This window comes from Oncorhynchus gorbuscha, unplaced genomic scaffold (assembly GCF_021184085.1).
Source record: "Oncorhynchus gorbuscha isolate QuinsamMale2020 ecotype Even-year unplaced genomic scaffold, OgorEven_v1.0 Un_scaffold_986, whole genome shotgun sequence".
Taxonomy (NCBI): domain Eukaryota; kingdom Metazoa; phylum Chordata; class Actinopteri; order Salmoniformes; family Salmonidae; genus Oncorhynchus; species Oncorhynchus gorbuscha.
In genome coordinates, this window is record NW_025745908.1 from 60,001 (window position 1) to 68,376 (window position 8,376).

An 8,376-nucleotide genomic window follows, 5' to 3' on the forward strand; every position below is an offset into this window, starting at 1 on the left:
GTTTTGTGTGTGGGTGTGTGTGTTTGTTTAGTGTGTGTGTGTGTGTTTGTTTAGTGTGTGTGTTTAGTGTGTTTGTGTGTTTAGTGTGTGTGTGTGTGTGTGTTTTGTGTGTGTGTTTAGTGTGTGGGTGTGTGTGTTTGTTTAGTGTGTGTGTGTGTGTGTTTGTTTAGTGTGTGTGTGTGTTTAGTGTGTGGGTGTGTGTGTTTGTTTAGTGTGTGTGTGTGTTTGTTTAGTGTGTGTGTGTGTTTAGTGTGTGTGTGTGTGTTTAGTGTGTGTGTGTTTGTTTAGTGTGTGTGTGTGTTTAGTGTGTGTGTGTGTGTTTAGTGTGTGTGTGTTTAGTGTGTGTGTGTTTGTTTAGTGTGTGTGTGTGTTTAGTGTGTGTGTGTGTTTAGTGTGTGGGTGTTTGTGTGTTTAGTGTGTGTGTGTTGTTTAGTGTGTGTGTGTGTTTAGTGTTTGTGTGTGTTTAGTGAGTGTTTGTGTGTGTTTGGTGAGTGTGTGTGTGTTTAGTGTGTGGGTGTGTTTAGTGTGTGTGTTTAGTGTGTGTGTGTGTGTTTAGTGTGTGTATGTGTTTAGTGTGTGTGTGTTTAGTGTGTGGGTGTGTTTGGTGTGTGTGTTTAGTGTGTGTGTGTGTTTAGTGAGTGTGTGTGTGTTTAGTGTGTGTGTGTGTGTGTCTCTGCTACACTGTATGACTATGGCCTTAACACAACGGCGGCAGTCTGGAGGATAATCAACCACCAGCCCTGATGAAATGTCACCAGAGCCGACCGTTAGCAGCTTCCTCCATTAGCTCAATTAAATGGCCGCGAGGAGAGGTTCCAACGGAAACCGGCATTGGAGGCGGCCGGACTGAATAGCTACATTAAAACACAATTTCGCAAATTACATTTCAATTTAATGGCGACAGTCTTTCTTCAGGTAATGAGAGTGAATGCTTGTTGTGGAGCGCAGGCTAGGTGGTGGCACATTTAGAAAACATGGAAAAATCTCTTTCTGCAGATATCGCTCTCTTTTTCTCATTCTCACTCTCTCACTCTCCCTCTCTACCTTTCTCTTTCTGTCTTTTTTCCCCTTTCTGTCTCTCTCTCTCTCTCTCTCTCTCTCTCTCTCGCTCTCTCTCTCTCTCTCTCTCTCTCTCTCTCTCTCTCTCTCTCTCTCTCTCTCTCTCTCTCTCTCTCTCTCTCTCTCTCTCTCTCTCTCTCTCTCTCTCTGTCTCTCTCTCTCTCTCTCTCTCTCTCTCTCTCTCTCTCTCTCTCTCTCTCTCTCTCTCTCTCTCTCTCTCTCTCTCTCTCTCTCTCTCTCTCTCTCTCTCTCTCTCTCTCTCTCTCTCTCTCTCTCTCTCTCTCTCTCTCTCTCTCTCTCTCTCTCTCTCTCTCTCTCTCTTTCTCTCTGTCTCTATTTCTCTCTCCACCTCTCTTTCCATCTCTAGGTGGGATTTTACGTGGGCAGAAAAATGCTTTTTTCTGTGCCGGAGAATTCTCCAAGGAGGTTATTTCTCCAGGTCTCAGTGCCCTTTTCACCAGCATTTCCATGTTCTCTGTGAGCGTGTCCTAAAATGCCCCCTTTTCCTACTGCTATTGGCTAGGGCCATTAACGCTCTGGTCCAAAGTAGTGCACTATACACGGAGTGAAATAGGAACACCTGCTCTTTTCATAACATAAAATGACCAGGTGAAACCAGGTGAATGCTATGATCCCTGATTGGTCACTTGTTAAATCCACTTCAAATCAGTGTAGATGAAGGGGAGGAGACCAGGTTAAAGGGGAGGAGACCAGGTTAAAGGGGAGGAGACCAGGTTAAAGGGGAGGAGACCAGGTTAAAGGGGAGGAGACCAGGTTACAGAAGGAGTTTTAAGCCTTGAGACAACTGAGACGTGGATTGTGTCTGTGTTGCCATTCAGAGGGTGAATGAAGAAGACAACAGATTTAAGTGCCTTTGAACGGTGTATGGTAGTAGGTGCCTCTGAACGGGGTAAAAGGCACATCCCACTGTAGAGAGGACGGCAATCCTATAGCCTGGGTTACCTACCACCTCTCAGTGTTTATCTATTCCTATAGCCTGGGTTACCTACCACCTCTCAGTGTTTATCTAATCATATAGCCTGGGTTACCTACCACCTCTCAGTGTTTATCTAATCATATAGCCTGGGTTACCTACCACCTCTCAGTTTTTATCTAATCCTATAGCCTGGGTTACCTACCACCTCTCTCTCAGTGTTTATCTAATCCTATAGCCTGGGTTACCTACCACCTCTCTCTCTCAGTGTTTATCTAATCCTATAGCCTGGGTTACCTACCACCTCTCTCTCAGTGTTTATCTAACCCTATAGCCTGGGTTACATACCACCTCTCAGTGTTTATCTAATCCTATAGCCTGGGTTATCTACCAACTCTCAGTGTTTATCTAATCCTATAGCCTGGGTTACCTACCATCTCTCAGTGTTTATCTAATCCTACAGCCTGGGTTACCTACCATATCTCAGTGTTTATCTAATCCTATAGCCTGGGTTACCTACCATCTCTCAGTGTTTATCTAATCCTATAGCCTGGGTTACCTACCAACTCTGTGTTTATCTGAACCTATAGCCTGGGTTACCTACCACCTGTAGCCTGGGTTACCTACCACTTCTCAGTGTTTATCCAATCATATAGCCTGGGTTACCTACCATCTCTCAGTGTTTATCTAATCCTATAGCCTGGGTTACCTACCAACTCTGTGTTTATCTGAACCTATAGCCTGGGTTACCTACCACCTGTAGCCTGGGTTACCTACCACCTCTCAGTGTTTATCTAATCCTATAGTCTGGGTTACCTACCAACTCTCTCTCAGTGTTTATCTAATCCTATAGCCTGGGTTACCTACCACCTCTCAGTGTTTATATAATCCTATAGCCTGGGTTACCTATCACCTCTCAGTGTTAATCTAATCATATAGCCTGGGTTACCTACCACCTCTCTCTCAGTGTTTATCTAATCCTATAGCCTGGGTTACCTACCACCTCTCTCTCAGTGTTTATCTAATCCTATAGCCTGGGTTACCTACCACCTCTCTCTCAGTGTTTATCTAACCCTATAGCCTGGGTTACCTATCACCTCTCAGTGTTAATCTAATCATATAGCCTGGGTTACCTACCACCTCTCAGTGTTAATCTAATCCTATAGCCCAGGTTACCTATCACCTCTCAGTGTTTATCTAATCCTATAGCCTGGGTTACCTACCACCTCTCAGTGTTTATCTAATCCTACAGCCTGGGTTACCTACCACCTCTGAGTGTTTGTCTAATCCTATAGCCTGGGTTACCTACCACCTCTCCGTGTTTATCTAATCCTATAGCCTGGGTTACCTACCACCTCTCTCTCTCAGTGTTTATCTAATCATATAGCCTGGGTTACCTACCACCTCTCAGTGGTTATCTAATCCTACAGCCTGGGTTACCTACCACCTCTCAGTGTTTATCTAATCCTATAGCCTGGGTTACCTACCACCTCTCAGTGTTTATCTAATCCTATAGCCTGGGTTACCTACCACCTCTCAGTGTTTATCTAATCCTATAGCCTGGGTTACCTACCACCCCTCAGTGTTTATCTAATCCTATAGCCTGGGTTACCTATCCCCTCTCAGTGTTTATCTAATCCTATAGCCTGGGTTACCTACCACCTCTGTGTTTATCTAATCCTATAGCCTGGGTTACCTACCACCTCTCAGTGTATATCTAATCCTATAGGCTGGGTTACCTACAACCTCTCAGTGTTTATCTAATCCTATAGCCTGGGTTACCTACCACCTCTCAGTGTTTATCTAATCCTACAGCCTGGGTTACCTACCACCTCTCAGTGTTTATCTAATCCTATAGCCTGGGTTACCTACCACCTCTCAGTGTTTATCTAATCCTATAGCCTGGGTTACCTACCAACTCTCAGTGTTTATCTAATCCTATAGCCTGGGTTACCTACCAACTCTCAGTGTTTATCTAATCCTATAGCCTGGGTTACCTACCACCTCTCAGTGTTTATCTAATCCTATAGCCTGGGTTACCTACCACCCCTCAGTGTTTATCTAATCCTATAGCCTGGGTTACCTATCCCCTCTCAGTGTTTATCTAATCCTATAGCCTGGGTTACCTACCACCTCTGTGTTTATCTAATCCTATAGCCTGGGTTACCTACCACCTCTCAGTGTTTATCTAATCCTGTAGCCTGGGTTACCTACCACCTCTCAGTGTTTATCTAATCCTACAGCCTGGGTTACCTACCACCTATAGCCTGGGTTACCTACCAACTCTCTCTCAGTGTTTATCTAATCCTATAGCCTGGGTTACCTACCACTTCACAGTGTTTATCTAATCCTATAGCCTGGGTTACCTATCCCCTCTCAGTGTTTATCTAATCCTATAGCCTGGGTTACCTACCACCTCTGTGTTTATCTAATCCTATAGCCTGGGTTACCTACCACCTCTCAGTGTTTATCTAATCCTACAGCCTGGGTTACCTACCACCTCTCAGGGTTTATCTAATCCTACAGCCTGGGTTACCTACCACCTCTCAGTGTTTATCTAATCCTACAGCCTGGGTTACCTACCACCTCTCAGGGTTTATCTAATCCTACAGCCTGGGTTACCTACCACCTCTCAGGGTTTATCTAATCCTACAGCCTGGGTTACCTACCACCTCTCAGTGTTTATCTAATCCTACAGCCTGGGTTACCTACCACCTCTCAGGGTTTATCTAATCCTACAGCCTGGGTTACCTACCACCTCTCAGGGTTTATCTAATCCTACAGCCTGGGTTACCTACCACCTCTCAGGGTTTATCTAATCCTACAGCCTGGGTTACCTACCACCTCTCAGGGTTTATCTAATCCTACAGCCTGGGTTACCTACCACCTCTCAGGGTTTATCTAATCCTACAGCCTGGGTTACCTACCACCTCTCAGTGTTTATCTAATCCTACAGCCTGGGTTACCTACCACCTCTCAGGGTTTATCTAATCCTACAGCCTGGGTTACCTACCACCTCTCAGGGTTTATCTAATCCTATAGCCTGGATTACCTACCACCTCTCAGGGTTTATCTAATCCTATAGCCTGGGTTACCTACCACCTCTCAGGGTTTATCTAATCCTACAGCCTGGGTTACCTACCACCTCTCAGTGTTTATCTAATCCTACAGCCTGGGTTACCTACCACCTCTCAGGGTTTATCTAATCCTATAGCCTGGATTACCTACCACCTCTCAGGGTTTATCTAATCCTATAGCCTGGGTTACCTACCACCTCTCAGTGTTTATCTAATCCTACAGCCTGGGTTACCTACCACCTCTCAGTGTTTATCTAATCTTACAGCCTGGGTTACCTACCACCTCTCAGTGTTTATCTAATCCTATAGCCTGGGTTACCTACCACCTCTCAGTGTTTATCTAATCCTACAGCCTGGGTTACCTACCACCTCTCAGGGTTTATCTAATCCTATAGCCTGGGTTACCTACCACCTCTCAGTGTTTATCTAATCCTATAGCCTGGGTTACCTATCCCCTCTCAGTGTTTATCTAATCCTATAGCCTGGGTTACCTACCACCTCTCAGGGTTTATCTAATCCTACAGCCTGGGTTACCTACCACCTCTCAGGGTTTATCTAATCCTATAGCCTGGGTTACCTATCCCCTCTCAGTGTTTATCTAATCCTATAGCATGGGTTACCTACCACCTCACAGGGTTTATCTAATCCTACAGCCTGGGTTACCTACCACCTCTCAGTGTTTATCTAATCCTACAGCCTGGGTTACCTACCACCTCTCAGGGTTTATCTAATCCTACAGCCTGGGTTACCTACCACCTCTCAGGGTTTATCTAATCCTATAGCCTGGGTTACCTACCACCTCTCAGTGTTTATCTAATCCTACAGCCTGGGTTACCTATCCCCTCTCAGTGTTTATCTAATCCTACAGCCTGGGTTACCTACCACCTCTCAGTGTTTATCTAATCCTACAGCCTGGGTTACCTACCACCTCTCAGTGTTTATCTAATCCTATAGCCTGGGTTACCTACCACCCCTCAGGGTTTATCTAATCCTACAGCCTGGGTTACCTACCACCTCTCAGTGTTTATCTAATCCTACAGCCTGGGTTACCTACCACCTCTCAGGGTTTATCTAATCCTACAGCCTGGGTTACCTACCACCTCTCAGGGTTTATCTAATCCTATAGCCTGGGTTACCTACCACCTCTCAGTGTTTATCTAATCCTACAGCCTGGGTTACCTATCCCCTCTCAGTGTTTATCTAATCCTACAGCCTGGGTTACCTACCACCTCTCAGTGTTTATCTAATCCTACAGCCTGGGTTACCTACCACCTCTCAGTGTTTATCTAATCCTATAGCCTGGGTTACCTACCACCTCTCAGTGTTTATCTAATCCGATAGCCTGGGTTACCTACCACCTCTCAGGGTTTATCTAATCCTATAGCCTGGGTTACCTACCACCCCTCAGGGTTTATCTAATCCTACAGCCTGGGTTACCTACCACCTCTCAGTGTTTATCTAATCCTATAGCCTGGGTTACCTACCACCTCTCAGTGTTTATCTAATCCTACAGCCTGGGTTACCTATCCCCTCTCAGTGTTTATCTAATCCTACAGCCTGGGTTACCTACCACCTCTCAGTGTTTATCTAATCCTACAGCCTGGGTTACCTACCACCTCTCAGTGTTTATCTAATCCTATAGCCTGGGTTACCTACCACCTCTCAGTGTTTATCTAATCCTACAGCCTGGGTTACCTATCCCCTCTCAGTGTTTATCTAATCCTACAGCCTGGGTTACCTACCACCTCTCAGTGTTTATCTAATCCTATAGCCTGGGTTACCTATCCCCTCTCAGTGTTTATCTAATCCTACAGCCTGGGTTACCTATCCCCTCTCAGTGTTTATCTAATCCTACAGCCTGGGTTACCTACCACCTCTCAGTGTTTATCTAATCCTACAGCCTGGGTTACCTACCACCTCTCAGTGTTTATCTAATCCTATAGCCTGGGTTACATACCACCCCTCAGGGTTTATCTAATCCTACAGCCTGGGTTACCTACCACCTCTCAGTGTTTATCTAATCCTACAGCCTGGGTTACCTACCACCTCTCAGGGTTTATCTAATCCTACAGCCTGGGTTACCTACCACCTCTCAGGGTTTATCTAATCCTATAGCCTGGGTTACCTACCACCTCTCAGTGTTTATCTAATCCTACAGCCTGGGTTACCTATCCCCTCTCAGTGTTTATCTAATCCTACAGCCTGGGTTACCTACCACCTCTCAGTGTTTATCTAATCCTACAGCCTGGGTTACCTACCACCTCTCAGTGTTTATCTAATCCTACAGCCTGGGTTACCTACCACCTCTCAGTGTTTATCTAATCCTATAGCCTGGGTTACCTACCACCTCTCAGTGTTTATCTAATCCTATAGCCTGGGTTACCTACCACCTCTCAGTGTTTATCTAATCCTATAGCCTGGGTTACCTACCACCTCTCAGTGTTTATCTAATCCTATAGCCTGGGTTACCTACCACCTCTCAGTGTTTATCTAATCCTATAGCCTGGGTTACCTACCACCTCTCAGGGTTTATCTAATCCTACAGCCTGGGTTACCTACCACCTCTCAGGGTTTATCTAATCCTATAGCCTGGGTTACCTACCACCTCTCAGTGTTTATCTAATCCTATAGCCTGGGTTACCTACCACCCCTCAGGGTTTATCTAATCCTACAGCCTGGGTTACCTACCACCTCTCAGTGTTTATCTAATCCTACAGCCTGGGTTACCTACCACCTCTCAGGGTTTATCTAATCCTACAGCCTGGGTTACCTACCACCTCTCAGGGTTTATCTAATCCTATAGCCTGGGTTACCTACCACCTCTCAGTGTTTATCTAATCCTACAGCCTGGGTTACCTATCCCCTCTCAGTGTTTATCTAATCCTACAGCCTGGGTTACCTACCACCTCTCAGTGTTTATCTAATCCTACAGCCTGGGTTACCTACCACCTCTCAGTGTTTATCTAATCCTACAGCCTGGGTTACCTACCACCTCTCAGTGTTTATCTAATCCTATAGCCTGGGTTACCTACCACCTCTCAGTGTTTATCTAATCCTATAGCCTGGGTTACCTACCACCTCTCAGGGTTTATCTAATCCTACAGCCTGGGTTACCTACCACCTCTCAGGGTTTATCTAATCCTATAGCCTGGGTTACCTACCACCTCTCAGTGTTTATCTAATCCTATAGCCTGGGTTACCTACCACCTCTCAGGGTTTATCTAATCCTATAGCCTGGGTTACCTACCACCTCTCAGGGTTTATCTAATCCTACAGCCTGGGTTACCTACCACCTCTCAGGGTTTA